Source organism: Schistocerca cancellata, chromosome 12 (genome assembly GCF_023864275.1).
Source record: "Schistocerca cancellata isolate TAMUIC-IGC-003103 chromosome 12, iqSchCanc2.1, whole genome shotgun sequence".
In the NCBI taxonomy this organism is placed as follows: domain Eukaryota; kingdom Metazoa; phylum Arthropoda; class Insecta; order Orthoptera; family Acrididae; genus Schistocerca; species Schistocerca cancellata.
In genome coordinates, this window is record NC_064637.1 from 123,124,591 (window position 1) to 123,140,599 (window position 16,009).

Here is a 16,009-nt window from a genome sequence, read left to right on the forward strand (position 1 = left end):
GATCCCTATTTTTGCAGTATTATCACGAAATAGGATGAGAGTGTCGCGAATATGATACGCGAGTTGGAGTGGCAATTAATTTAAAAAAACTGCGTTTTGCATTGCGTCGAGATGTTTTCACTAAATTTCAACGGTCCACTTTTTCTTCTAATTGCAACAATATATTTTTCACTCCCTGTCAAATAGGGATAAATGACTCTCGTAATAACGTAAGAGGAGCTTCCACGAAAACATTTAGGTGTTCGATTTTCCGACATGCTATTAGAGAGGAAAGCCATAGAGAAATAATACGTAAGTGCTTCTACAAGCCCTCTGCTAAACACGTCACTGTGAACTGCAACGATATTATGTAGATGTCTCCAAAGGGATGTTTAGTACATCGTGTGTGAGTGTGTGATGAAATTTTACGGGTATTTTTCGCTCTATTGCCGGCGTTCTGAGACGAGGCTGCCCTCGGTTCCAGGTCGCGGCGGGCGGTGCAGGCGGGTAGAGGGTAGTGGGTACCCACCCACGCCCCCACCCCCACCACCACCGACCGGCCGCGGGCGCCGCCCCCTCCCTTCTCCTGGCAGGCGACCCACTGCGCATGCTCGCCACCGCACATCGCCTATATAAGACGGCGGCGGCCTCGGGCGTTCACTGCCGCCCCGACGCCGCACGAGCTCGCTTCGCTCCGACGCCGACGCCTGCTCGCTCTCCGCAAGGTAGGACGCCGACGCTCCGCCGCGCTGTCCGCGGCGCTCCGCCCCCGGCAATAAATTACCGCCCCCCCGTCCCAACCCCCGTATGCCTCTTACTGTCGCAGTTGTCGAACAGTTTTAAGGCGCGCGATGCATTTATATGGCCGTCATGATAATTAACAATACAAATCTCGCAACTAATTTCGTCAATTTTCTCCAGGCACGTTCCAGCTTTCCTTCCACTGTCTGTCCAGTCACGTTCCAGACCATTGTCTTGTGTATGTGATGTATAATTTAAATCTTTTAATTTTGGGTCCGAGTCAAGATAATCTACTGAGTAAATTTAACACTTAACTTTATTAAATTTGTCGAATTTTATTATAGTGTTTCACTAACTGTCTACCTCTAGTGACCACAAGTTGTTCACTACCTTCTGTTGGCCATTGCGTTATCTAGTCATGCAATATACTGCAAAAATTTCTTAGTTAATTTCATCAACTTTGTTGAGTTTTAGTCTAGCATTCGAGCACTTGTGTACAACAAATCAGCACATATAGTACACTAATTTTTGTTGGCAAAATTGCAGAGCGAATCATATTTCGTTTCTCAGTCACGACTACATATTGCATAAATTTAAAACCTAAATTCATCAATTTCGTTGAACTTTATTCTAGTATTCCAACATGTGTTCACCCTAAGTCAGTACATATTGTACACTACTGTTTGTTGAGAAAGACGTAGAGCGTACAATATTTTGTGTCCCAGTCACGTCAACATAATCCATAAGTTTCACACTAGACTTCAGTGAATTTTCTCGAGTTAGGTTCTACACACTTGTCCACACCGAGTCAGGACATATTTTACACTACTTCATGTTGGCGAAGTTACAGAGTGAACCGTATTTTGTTTCACAGACGTGACTATGTAATTTACAGCATGAATTTCTCATTTAACTTCATCAGTTTTGTCAAGCATTGTTGTCATATTCCACCATCAGCCTACATCAGATCAGCACATATGCACCCATTTGTGCTGACGATGAAGCACAGCGAACCATATTGTGTGTCGCAGTCATATAAAATATATTGCAAAATTTCTCAGTTAACCTCAGCAGTTCTGTCGTTTTATTATAGTACTCCACCATCCTAAGTCAGCACATTTTGTACACAAATTTGCATTGACAATGGTGTAGAACAGAACAGGACATTCGAATCAGAAAAAATAATGGAAATATCTGATTTGAACTTACGTACAAAAATCGTCATGATTAAGCAAAAAATAAAGTGGTGGAAGAGAAGAGTAAAATACAAGACAGCCCCAAAAGTGATATTCTACCGATAATCTGCTTTTACTATCTGTAACGTCTCATACACCTCGCCTCTCAGTATATTTCCTGTAGCATTTATTTAATTACCGTTGAGATCAAATTTATTCAGCTTTTCATTTGCATAATTTTTAGGTGGGCAAACCGTTACCGCCGGCTTTTTCTGGCAATAGAAACAACTAAAACCTGAATCCAGCACTTCTTTATCTATCTTTACTGAGAATAGACATGTTTTCTAATTCCGAGTAATATCGGAAGACGCTTTTGTATCTGATGATTGAAAAATAATTAAAAAATAAACCCGTGAGCTTTGGTGGAATTTCTGAACTTACTGGAAAAGTTACATGAATTACATCGCTGAACTTTTTTGCTGTGACAATGACAATATATATTACAAGTTCCTCACATAATTACATCAGTCACCTCCTATTTGCTTCCAGACTTTATTTTTATCTTATCGTGCCTGCTTGGAACCTATTCTTTATAGCTTTTGTGTAAATAAAAGTCTCAGAATGCGTTTCATGCACCTCATACAATAATACACTTACCATCTCTGTATGAAATTTCATGAGTTATGTGTTTCAAATTAAGCAACTTAAGGCTTTATACCTGTTGCATAAGTAACATCGCCCACAGGTTGTATAGTGCAATTACATCACAATTTTTGCAAGTACTGACATCATTTATTTGTACTGTTTTTGTAACTTTCTTTCTGCCATACACGTTGTATCTAACTTTAAAAAATTAATATAAGATACATACTCAGTGGGTTAAATCGCTTGTGATATACTGACACCTTTCACGGCAATCGATACTGCAAATTTCTAATGTAATTTCAAGAATATATTTGAAGTTGAGAGAAGTATTTTAAACACAATGGGCATTATAAGTGGCTATTCATTGCCCAGATTAACATACTGTGTTTTGACAGCTTGTTCCCATCCCCATGCAGACAGTATCATAAGTCACACCATATAAAATACGGCTGAAAAAACGGTGCACCCACCCAAAGTGAATGCACAAGGATACAAAAAAATAGTAAAAAAGAAAAGGTTCACAGTTGCGTAGCAGAAGTTCGAAAAGAGATTGGTTAGTTGTGAGCGGGGGGGGGGGGGGGGAATGAGGAAAATCATCTGGAAATGGTAACGATGACTCGGTTACAGATTTTTTTTTCAATCTTTCAAGGCAGTTTCTAAAAAATATTCTATTTTATTACTTGTGTCCAACAATTATGAAATCGTCCGACCGGTGAAGATTAAAAAGGTAGTGTGGAAAACATAAGATTTTCACGACATTTTATTAAAACATATTGATCTGAGGATATAAGAATTGATTGGAACTAATAATAAAATATAAAAAACATTCTTCAAATTCTAACATTTGATAGCTGTACCCTTTATTATGACCTTCTATATTCCACTAGAAATGAGGCATCTCAGGTGAAGGTTTCCTGTAGAATGAGTCGTGCTCATTCGTTAATTAAAGATTTACTCAAACATCAAACTCTCACATTATCGTAAGTTACTGGAATAGACAAGAGATACCATTACCACGATGAAGAAAGCTGAATCATTCCCATTTTCCCTCCAAATATATTAGCTGTAATTAAACATCATTCAAGCAGCTTCCGTGGTATGAACGCTGATATTTATCTGTTATCTGCTTTTATATGTACTTATATATTAATTCTCTCTCATTCGTCTAGGATAGTATTATTCCAGGAAGAAATTAAAATAAGTCCAACAGTGCTGACAAATATACAGGGAAAGCAGCATGCAGAAACCAAAGCTGGAGAAGAATACTGAATTTATACTGCCTGAAACTTTTGATGGTATTTATGAAATCTTTAGCAAGATAGACTACCGGGAATTTATGTAAAAAGAGGGAGAAAAAAATTCGAACGGTTCTTACTGTATTTTTCCTGGTGCCTCCTTTCAGACTTTATTTGTCTACTCAATTAGTTTTAGTTTCCTTTACTGATTTTGCTAGATAAATTTTCCCATCTTCAGAAGATGAGCAATTGTTCAACAATGCACTGGTCAGGAGAAGGTCTACCCATTGCGACTGTCATCGGTTTCTCGTAGTTCCATCATCCCTTTTACATTTGCAATAACATGTGCAAACCTTACTACTGACTTTAAAGCAAATCAAAGAAGAAGAATGAAAGAACTGTGTTGATGCAGTTGACGGTCATCCAGTAATGTGTAATTTACTAACGAAGAGTTGCAGATGAGGGTGAAGTACGAATTTAAGAAAAGACAGATGTAAAATGATTTTCATAGGTATAATTCCTTATAACAATTACTTATAACAATTAAGTGTTGTAAGCGGAATGAACTTACAGATGCATTCAAAAGCTGTATGACTACACCGCTAATTACACAGGGAAAGACTGAAGACACTTGCATAAGCATGGCTGAAGTGAAGTATATCTTGATCCAAAAATACTGTGCACCTCATCGCAAATCCTCACTTTTACTTTTTACAGTATTCTTCCGTTTGCTAACTGTCGGCCAAAGTTCCGAGAGGAAACTTATATTGATTACATGATTGTCACCTGCCTGGATACCATTCCCGGTACAGATATACTACTGGTTGCATAAAATGACATCAGTAGGGGCAGCTGAATCACCTTTTATGTACGACTGACATTTTGCCCGTGACTTTACCCACACATACGTACGCCAAATAGATTATATACACATATTTTACACAAATTTCCTCTCCATTGAACATGACCTTTTGACTACTGTCTCCTTTTACACGTACTGTGAACTCAAACTTACTGCAGCTTCGAGAAGAAGGAATCTTGAGGGCAATTGTTTGAATCTCCGCTGCTTTACAACATCTGGCTCCAGTGAGTACGTTAACTGTATCTGTGGTATTCAGCAATGTGGGATTTTAGCAGAACACGCTGACAAAATTACTGAATTGCTACAATGCCCATTCTCGTGATGTGGTTGATACGCTGAACAACGCAGATAAGAAACTTCAGCCTCATACTTTTAAAAGGTTCCATTTCAGCTAAACACAAGAAACAAATATCAATACGCCATTTTCGAACATTCTGAAATGTCACCCTTTCTCATTCTCACCCCCAGCCCTAGGGATACTGAGCCTATCTTACTCCCACATATTTTTGTACAAATGCATGCATACACAATATTTGGTTAAAATTGCTCCATTAGTTCCTGAGTTTTGCTCTCACGTCAATTCTTTTACCCCCACGTTCTGCCATAGGGCAGATAGGGGTGTCTTACTGTCAAAGTAATTTCTTTCCAGACGGCAAGTGGTAAGAGTGGAAGTTGCATTGAAACTGCGTCAGGCGTTACAGAGATACGCTGTTAGGTCACTGTCTTTGTCCCCCGACTACCTCCACCACTGCTGGCAGTGAAACGTCTTTGGGACTATCACCAGTAAGTCTAGCGACCAAGAAAAATATGCATTCGACTCTAATATCGGTCTTCATCGAATATCTTTTTCAAGTCACATCTTCCCACCCCCACTTCTAGGGATGGTGGGGAAATATTACTTCTCAAGTATTTTTATACAAATAAGTCACATGTACACAAAATTTCGTTGGAATTACTCTGGACATCCCTGAATAATGCCTCCTTTTACCCTAACGACTACTTAGTGAGGGGCAGGTTTACCCTCCCACGTCGCTCCTTTCCATATGGTAAGCGATATGTATCCCAAATCTGGTTACAATCAATCTAGTGGCTTACAAGGGCACTGTAGATTCATAGATGTTCATGTGCAGGCGGTAATCTTTACCACTTTCTTGAGGAACAAATAAATACACATGCCATTGACAGAGTATTATGTTTTGCATACTGTGCAAACACCACTAACAATCCGACACGGGCACCTACCGTGTCCTAAAAAATTGTAAATTGTATAAGCATGACTTGAATTTTATATTTATTCTCAAGTATTGCAACTGTTATGACTACGATGAACAGGTTACCAGTCGAAATGTCGACTAATTTCATTAATTTTTTACCTAAGTGGTGAGTATGCCAAGAAAAGTTGAGAGCTGGCGTAAATGCAAGGCGTTAATATGACTGTTATTAATACGATAGGTTGCGAAATAGAACTAACAGAGAAAAACCCAATGAAGTTTTGTCAGGTAGTGTCTCTAGTATGCCAGGCGAACACGTCATATCGCTCTTTCCAGTTCTGTGCATGCGGTGAGCACGTAAAGATGCCTAGAACAATAGTGTCTCGCGCCTAGTACGGGTGTCCCCTGCGAGGTTTCCCCTGATTTCACGCAACCTCACATAACATAACTGCTATACATCTCCTTCTTGGTGACAATTCTCAGCCGCACACTGCAGGGGCAATGAGGACGACCCAGCAGCGTTCTCAGCCACCATACAAACCGCACTTCGCACCCTCTAATGTTCATCTCTGCTCACAAAAACCGATGGCTATGAAGACAACATTTTGGCACAAGCAACGAACTTCAGACCAGCGCAGAGGAGTGGCGGAAGGCCCAAGCGGCTGCCTTCTATGACGAGGGTACTGCAAAACTGGTACAACGCTACGACAAAGGTCTCAGTTAGAGAGCGACGATGTAGAGAAATAGCTGGGAGGTGTGGGAAATGTCCTATTATGCAACCTAGACCACGTCTGTGTCGGGAATGGTATCCAGACAGGCGACAGCCACGTAATCAGTGCACCTCAGAGCTTTGTGGAACTGTAATCAAACGAAATCATGTTGTTGTTGTTGTTGTGGTCTTCAGTCCTGAGACTGGTTTGATGCAGCTCTCCATGCTACTCTATCCTGTGCAAGCTTCTTCATCTCCCAGTACCTACTGCAACCTACATCCTTCTGAATCTGCTTAGTGTATTGATCTCTTGGTCTCCCTCTACGATTTTTACCCTCCACGCTGCCCTCCAATGCTAAATTTGTGATCCCTCGATGCCTCAGAACATGTCCTACCAACCGATCCCTTCTTCTAGTCAAGTTGTGCCACAAACTTCTCTTCTCCCCAATCCTATTCAATACCTCCTCATTAGTTACGTGATCTACCCACCTTATCTTCAGCATTCTTCTGTAGCACTACATTTCGAAAGCTTCTATTCTCTTCTTGTCCAAACTAGTTATCGTCCATGTCTCACTTCCATACATGGCTACACTCCATACAAATACTTTCAGAAACGACTTCCTGACACCTAAATCTATATTCGATGTTAACAAATTTCTCTTCTTCAGAAACGCTTTCCTTGCCATTGCCAGTCTACATTTTATATCCTCTCTACTTCGACCATCATCGGTTATTTTACTCCCTAAATAGCAAAACTCCTTTACTACTTTAAGTGTCTCATTTCCTAATCTAATTCCCTCAGCATCACCCGACTTAATTTGACTACATTCCATTATCCTCGTTTTGCTTTTGTTGATGTTCATCTTATATCCTCCTTTCAAGACACTGTCCATTCCGTTCAACTGCTCTTCCAAGTCCTTTGCTGACTCTGACAGAATTACAATGTCATCGGCGAACCTCAAAGTTTTTACTTCTTCTCCATGAATTTTAATACCTACTCCGGATTTTTCTTTTGTTTCCTTTACTGCTTGCTCAATATACAGATTGAATAACATCGGGGAGAGGCTACAATCCTGTCTTACTCCCTTCCCAACCACTGCTTCCCTTTCATGCCCCTCGACTCTTATAACTGCCATCTGGTTTCTGTACAAATTGTAAATAGCCTTTCGCTCCCTGTATTTTACCCCTGCCACCTTCAGAATTTGAAAGAGAGTATTCCAGTCAACATTGTCAAAAGCTTTCTCTAAGTCTACAAATGCTAGAAACTTAGGTTTGACTTTTCTTAATCTTTCTTCCAAGATAAGTCGTAAGGTCAGTATTGCCTCACGTGTTCCAACATTTCTACGGAATCCAAACTGATCTTCCCCGAGGTCGGCTTCTACCAGTTTTTCCATTCGTCTGTAAAGAATTCGCGTTAGTATTTTGCAGCTGTGACTTATTAAACTGATAGTTCGGTAACTTTCACATCTGTCAACACCTGCTTTCTTTGGGATTGGAATTACTATATTCTTCTTAAAGTCTGAGGGTATTTCGCCTGTAACGAAATCATATTACAAAAAATTCAACTGAGGATTGGCCATGAGTTACACCGTATTTTTGGGCCAAAATATAACTTACTACTGCCACAGCTGCAAAATACTTACTCGAATTCTTCACAGACGAATGGAAAAACTAGTAGAAGCCGACCTCGGGGAAGATCAGTTTGGATTCCGTAGAAATACTGGAACACGTGAGGCAATACTGTCCTTACGACTTAAATTAGAAGAAAGATTAAAGAAAGGCAAACCTACGTTTCTAGCATTTGTAGACTTGGAGAAGGCTTTTGACAATGTTGACTGGAATACTCTCTTTCAAATTCTAAAGGTGGCAGGGCTAAAATACAGGGGGCGAAAGGCTATTTACAATTTGTACAGAAACCAGATGGCAGTTATAAGAGTCGAGGGACATGAAAGGGAAGCAGTGGTTGGGAAGGGAGTGAGACAGGGTTGTAGCAACTCCCCGATGTTATTCAATCTGTATATTGAGCAAGCAGTGAAGGAAACAAAAGAAAAATTCGGAGTAGGTATTAAAATCCATGGAGAAGAAATAAAAACTTTGAGGTTCGCCGATGACATTGTAATTCTGTCAGAGACAGCAAAGGACTTGGAAGAGCAGTTGAACGGAATGGATGGTGTCTTGAAGGGAGGATATAAGATGAACATCAACAAAAGCAAAATGAGGATAATGGAATGTAGTCGAATGAAGTCGGGTGATGTTGAGGGTATTAGATTAGGAAATGAGACACTTAAAGTAGTAATGGAGTTTTGCTATTTGGGGAGCAAAATAACTGATGATGGTGGAAGTAGAGAGTATATAAAATGTAGACTGTCAATGGCAAGGAAAGCGTTTCTGAAGAAGAGAAATTTGTTAACATCGCGTATAGATTGAAGTGTCAGGAAGTCATTTCTGAAAGTATTTGTATGGAGTGTAGCCATGTATGGAAGTGAAACATGGACGGTAAATAGTTTGGACAAGAAGAGAATAGAAGCTTTCGAAATGTGGTGCTACAGAAGAATGCTGAAGATTAGATGGGTAGATCACATAACTAATGAGGAGGTATTGAATAGGATTGGGGAGAAGAGAAGTTTGTGGCACAACTTGACCAGAAGAAGGGATCGGTTGGTAGGACATGTTCTGAGGCATCAAGGGATCACCAATTTAGTATTGGAGGGCAGCGTGGAGGGTAAAAATCGTAGGGGGAGACCAAGAGATGAATACACTAAGCAGATTCAGAAGGATGTAGGTTGCAGTAGGTACTGGGAGATGAAGAAGCTTGCACAGCATAGAGTAGCATGGAGAGCTGGATCAAACCAGTCTCAGGACTGAAGGCCACAACAACAACAACTACCGTACTTACCCAAGAGTCTCCAGTCTTACTTTGTCTAACAGTGTAGTCATGTTGGTTTTGGATGTCTCAGTAAGTTTATTCCCACTATAGTACTTAATTTTCGTTAACGGCTCAGAAACTTTGCCTGAAAAGTTTGGTTCACTGTCGGAAATAACGCAATTAATAGCCGACATCAAAATATAACCGCTGAACTATTTACGAGAGTAAATACTATAAACGGAATAAACTTAAAGACACATCCAAAACCGGTACGACTACACCGCTAATGACACAAAGAAAGATTGGAAATACTTGGACAAGTACGGCAGAAGTGAGGTATATCTCGGTCCAAAAATACTGTGTAACTGATGTCTATTCCTTACTTGTATTTTGTACATCATAGTTACGTTTGCTAACAGACGACCAAAGCACTGTCTATCGCCTGTCTGGATAGCTTCCCCGAAACAAAAGTAGTGCGGCTTGCATAACACACCATTTTCAGGGGCAGTTGACGCATCTTTTACACAGGACAATTATTAGTAGGTAGCAGGCATTTAGGAAACGCAGGCTATTTCAGTAGGAATAGTAAATATTTTAGGATCTGATGGTATACATTAATTGGAATGAAACATTGCCTGTAACAGGTGTTCAATTCCTTATTACTTACAGAGATACAGTTGTTTCAGTATAATCCAAACAAATATTCAGATGATGTTGTTAAACAGAGGCAATTGATTAAGCTCAAAGCTGATGTTCATAAACTCTAACTTCGGAATTTCTTTGACAACACCACCACGTGTAGCTCGTGTGAGGTCGTTCTTTTGTGACAGCAGCGCTACCCATAACCCAGAAGATCAATTCGTCTTTTGTGTTTAGTTTTCCTTTTGTAGACTTCGCCATTCAGATACCCGTAAAGGCAACCGCGAAAATTTCTATCGATCGATCTTTGTTGAAATTTTAGGTGTAGATGATGTGTCCTCTGAACTAAATGTTCACTCTGGAGCGGAGTGGGTGCTGATATGAAACTTCCTGGCAGATTAAAATTGTGCGTTAACTGACACTCGAACTCGGCACATTTGCCCATCGCAGGCAGGTGCTATACTAGGCCTACCTAAGCACGACTCACGACCCCTCCTCACAGCCTTACTTCCACCAGTACCTATCTTCCAGACTTCACACAAGTTCTCCGACGAAACTTTCAGGACTAGCACTCCTGGGAGAAAGAATATTGGGCAGACAGTGCTTAGCCACAGACTGCGGGATGATTTCAGAATGAAACTTTTAGTCTGCAATGGAGTGTGTGCTTATGTGAAACTTCCTGGCAGATTAAAATTGTGTGTCAGACCGAGACTCGAACTCGGAAGCTTGTCACCTGACAAGTAGAATGATCAAAGGCTTCGTCATATTGGGAGAACATACCCATCCACGAAGCCAAAGGAACCTCCCCCATTGATGCCGGAAGCCAGTTTTTAAGGAAGTGTGGTTAACGGAATCTGTGAAGATGCACGAGTCCTACGCAGTTTAGTTAAAACACGATAAATGCTCTTGAATCTAGAGCTGGGCGGTTAGGAAGTCGTTCATAGTTTTGTCTAAATGCAGCGTTTCCATTTCAAAACCAGTACACAAATAATGTGTCGTCACATTCGGCTTTCGTACATGAATATGGAAGGCTTAAAAGATATTGAAGAAATGACCAACAAACCACTATTACAATAACAATTGAAAAACTGAATTATATAAACTGATGCACGACTTTACAACTTGGAAAGAAAATGAAATTAGATAAATAAACCCACAACAACTGGAGTTCGAACATGCGAATTATAAACTTGTCTGCAACTAGGCATATTTCCGTAACCGATTTAAGTTGGAGATATGCTGTACGGAATGGCTTATTCGAATTACTCTACGCCATCACCTCCTAAAACACAGGGCGTAAAAAGGTGTGGCCAAATTTCCAGGAAACATTTCTGGCACGCAGAGGAAGGAACTGTGTTATATGGACGTGGGTCAGGAAACGCTTTCTTTGAAAGTAATATCTGTTTCTACAACTGCTCAAGGCAATAAGGGGAAGTCCTGGGCATAGTATGGAACATGCTCCTAAGTAAAATGATCAATATGCACTCCATTAGCAAGGAACTTGCATGCACTGAATCTCTGATGCATGATTTATCCATGGCGAATTGCGCATTGTTCACAGCCTTCCACAATACGGGCACGACGGCTCTGTACATCTTGTACCAGGGTTGTGTACATGAGACCTTTCAATACCACCGCAAATAAAACTCTAGAGGCTTTAGGTCTGCACAGCAAGGAGGCCAAGAAATTGGTCCACTTCTACCGATTCACCTGCCACGGTGTGTGGTATTCAGAAACATATGTATGTCAGCACAAGCAATGCGAGTTAGTTGTCAACTTAACTGTACATTTTAACCAAACTAACCAAGAGGATATTTCGAACATTTCGGGTAGGAAAGCTTTTTCACGTAATGCTGCTACTTTTTGTTTCTGTGTGTTTGCCAGGACTAATGTGATTGTGAAGGGAGGTAGAAAATGAACTATAACATGGGAGCAATGTTTTCAGTTTCATGATCATGTAACATATGAAGGGCTTATTTCAATAGTGATACAAGTCCTTTGTTGTTCATATTGAGTTACAGAGTCCTAAAGTCAAATGAGCGCTGAAAAATCTGCAGTTGAGATACCAGAAATATTCAAGCATATGGCTACTTGCTAGAGATGAACCTTTCTTTCTGATTGTTTCACTCATTCATTTCAGAAGCATTGCAGATAATGGACTTGTACCATATTGAAATAAGCCCTTCATATTTTCTTCCGCTGTGTGTCAGGAATGGTTCCTGAAAGTTTGGCTAACATCTATGTTACTGCCTGTGTATTTACCATTCATCCTATAGCAACATAATAGATTCAAAATCGGTTTTCAGTCATGACTTTTCTTCGTACAAGTTTTGCTTATATTCAGTAATTCGTTTTCGGAAAAGTGAAGTAGAGTTAGAGTCCCGCTGCAACGCAATGTTTTAATCCGTCAGAAAGTTCCAGTTCACCACACATTCCGCTGCAGAGTGAAAATTCCTTCTCGAAATAATGCCACAGGCTGTACGTAAGCCACGCCTCCAAAATATCCTTTCTTGCAGGAGTGCTAGCTATATATGCCGGACGGATTCTGTGAAGTTCGGAAGGTGGAAAACGAGGCGCTGTCGAAAGTAAAGCCGTCAGGACGACTCGTGAGTCGTACTTGGATAACTCAGAAGATAACTAGATGGCCTGCGATAGGCTAAGGTAATGGGTTCTAATTGTATACGGGCATATACACTCCTGGAAATGGAAAAAAGAACACCGTGAATTCATTGTCCCAGGAAGGGGAAATTTTATTGACACATTCCTGGGGTCAGATACATCACATGATCACACTGACAGATCCACAGGCACATAGACACAGGCAACAGAGCATGCACAATGTCGGCACTAGTACAGTGTATATCCACCTTTCGCAGCAATGCAGGCTGCTATTCTCCCATGGAGACGATCGTAGAGATGCTGGATGTAGTCCTGCGGAACGGCTTGCCATGCCATTTCCACCTGGCGCCTCAGTTGGACCAGCGTTCGTGCTGGACGTGCAGACCGCGTGAGACGACGCTTCATCCAGTCCCAAACATGCTCAATGGGGGACAGATCCGGAGATCTTGCTGGCCAGGGTAGTTGACTTACACCTTCTAGAGCACGTTGGGTGGCACGGGATACATGCGGACGTGCATTGTCCTGTTGGAACAGCAAGTTCCCTTGCCGGTCTAGGAATGGTAGAACGATGGGTTCGATGACGGTTTGGATGTACCGTGCACTATTCAGTGTCCCCTCGACGATCACCAGTGGTGTACGGCCAGTGTAGGAGATCGCTCCCCACACCATGATGCCGGGTGTTGGCCCTGTGTGCCTCGGTCGTATGCAGTCCTGATTGTGGCGCTCATCTGCACGGCGCCAAACACGCATACGACCATCATTGGCACCAAGGCAGAAGCGACTCTCTTCGCTGAAGACGACACGTCTCCATTCGTCCCTCCATTCACGCCTGTCGCGACACCACTGGAGGCGGGCTGCACGATGTTGGGGCGTGAGCGGAAGACGGCCTAACGGTGTGCGGGACCGTAGCCCAGCTTCATGGAGACGGTTGCGAATGGTCCTCGCCGATACCCCAGGAGCAACAGTGTCCCTAATTTGCTGGGAAGTGGCGGTGCGGTCCCCTACGGCACTGCGTAGGATCCTACGGTCTTGGCGTGCATCCGTGCGTCGCTGCGGTCCGGTCCCAGGTCGACGGGCACGTGCACCTTCCGGCGACCACTGGCGACAACATCGATGTACTGTGGAGACCTCACGCCCCACGTGTTGAGCAATTCGGCGGTACGTCCACCCGGCCTCCCGCATGCCCACTATACGCCCTCGCTCAAAGTCCGTCAACTGCACATACGGTTCACGTCCACGCTGTCGCGGCATGCTACCAGTGTTAAAGACTGCGATGGAGCTCCGTATGCCACGGCAAACTGGCTGACACTGACGGCGGCGGTGCACAAATGCTGCGCAGCTAGCGCCATTCGACGGCCAACACTGCGGTTCCTGGTGTGTCCGCTGTGCCGTGCGTGTGATCATTGCTTGTACAGCCCTCTCGCAGTGTCCGGAGCAAGTATGGTGGGTCTGACACACCGGTGTCAATGTGTTCTTTTTTCCATTTCCAGGAGTGTAGTTAGCATTTTCTGTGATGTTTCAGTTCGTTTAGTCGTTGTACTTGAGAAGATTCTTCCAAAAATACTACTACAACGAGGTGTCAAGAGCCATGGGATACCTTCTAATATCGTGTCGGATCTCCTTATCCACGGCGTAGTGTAGTGACTAGACGTGGCGTGAACTCAACTAGTCGCTGCAGAAATATTGAGCCGTGATGTCCCTAAGCCGTCCATAATTGCGTAACTATTGCCGGTGCAGTATTTTGTGCACCAACTGACTTCATATAAATGTTCGATGGATTCATGTCTGCTGACCTGCGCTGCTAGATAATTATCAGAAATTGTCCAGAAAGTTCTTCAAACCAGTTGTGGCCCGGTGACATCAACAGACCAACTCTATGTTGACGGGCCCAGCTTTATGTCCGGCAGTCGCAAAGGGTACACGAGTGGGCATTCGGTTCCGAAAGCCTATATCCATGATGTACCGTCGACCGGTTCGCACGCTGGTACTTGCTGATGGCCCAGCACTGAAATCTGCAGAAATATGCGGAAGAGTTGCGCTTCCGTTACGTTGATCGATTCTCTTCAGTCGTCGTTGGTCCCGTTCTTCCAGCATCTTTTCCGGCCGCAGCGATGTCGGAGATTGGATGTTTTACCGGATTCCTGATATTCACGGTACCCTCGTGAAATGGTCGTACGGGAAAATCCGCACTTCATCGCTACATCAGAGATGCTGTGTGCCATCGCTCTTGCACCGACTACAACATCACGTTCAAACTCACGTAAAACTTGATAATCTGCCATTGTAGCGGCAGTAACCGATCTAACGACTGCGCCAGACACTTGTCTTATACAGGCCTTGCCGACCGCAACACCCTATTCTGCCTGTTTACATATTACATACAGGGTGTTTCAAAAATGACCGGTATATTTGAAACGGCAATAAAAACTAATCGAGCAGCGATAGAAATACACCGTTTGTTGCAATATGCTTAGGACAACAGTACATTTTCAGGCAGACAAACTTTCTAAATTACAGTAGTTACAATTTTCAACAACAGATGGCGCTGCAAGTGATGTGAAAGATATAGAAGACAACGCAGTCTGTGGGTGCGCCATTCTGTACGTCGTCTTTCTGCTGTAAGCGTGTGCTGTTCACAACGTGCAAGTGTGCTGTAGACAACATGGTTTATTCCTTAGGATTTTTCTGGTGTTGGAATTCCACCGCCTAGAGTGGCTGTTAGCAAACGCACTCGCGTCAGTCGTCTGCTGCCATAGCCCATTAACGCCAGATTTAGACGCACTGTCCTAACAAATAAGTTTGTCGTAGTCCGACATTGATTTATTCGATTTTTTTCCACAGTGTTGTTTCTGTTAGCACTGACAACTCTAGGCAAACACCACTGCACTCGGCCGTTAAGTAAACGCCGTCGGTCACTGCGTTGCCCGTGGTGGTAGTTAATTCCTCAAATGTGGTATTCTCGGCACAGTTTCGACACTGTGGATCTCTGAATATTGAATTTTCTTACGACTTCCGAAATGAAATGTCTCGTGCGTCTAGCTGCAACTACCATATCGCGTTCAGTTCCCGTCGTGCGGCCATAATGACGTCGGAAACCTGTTTACATGAATTACCTAAGTACAAATGGCATTAAAAATGGCAACTCTTATACCCTGCGTACGCGATACTTACGTCATCTGTATATGTGGATACTGTGTGACTTTTGTCACCTCAGTGCTGTCACTGATTTTTTATGTATATAAGGGACTTAGGAGAAAATATGAGTGGCCTTCTTAGGTGTAAGATGTTGCTGCCATTTGCCATCCAGTAACATCATCAGAAGATCGAA

The 16,009-nt window shown here is 42.5% G+C and overlaps 1 protein-coding gene across 1 annotated transcript in view; it reads left to right on the forward strand.

Annotated features, from left to right (window-relative positions):
- The first annotated feature begins 644 nt into the window (after window positions 1-644).
- The window catches only part of LOC126109650 (short neuropeptide F), a 693,796-nt gene continuing 678,431 nt past the window's right edge, over window positions 645-16,009 (forward strand). Inside the window, exon 1 of the mRNA XM_049914699.1 lies at window positions 645-704. The gene's annotated coding sequence lies outside the window, so the exon portion shown is untranslated. The remainder of the gene's footprint in view (window positions 705-16,009) is intronic.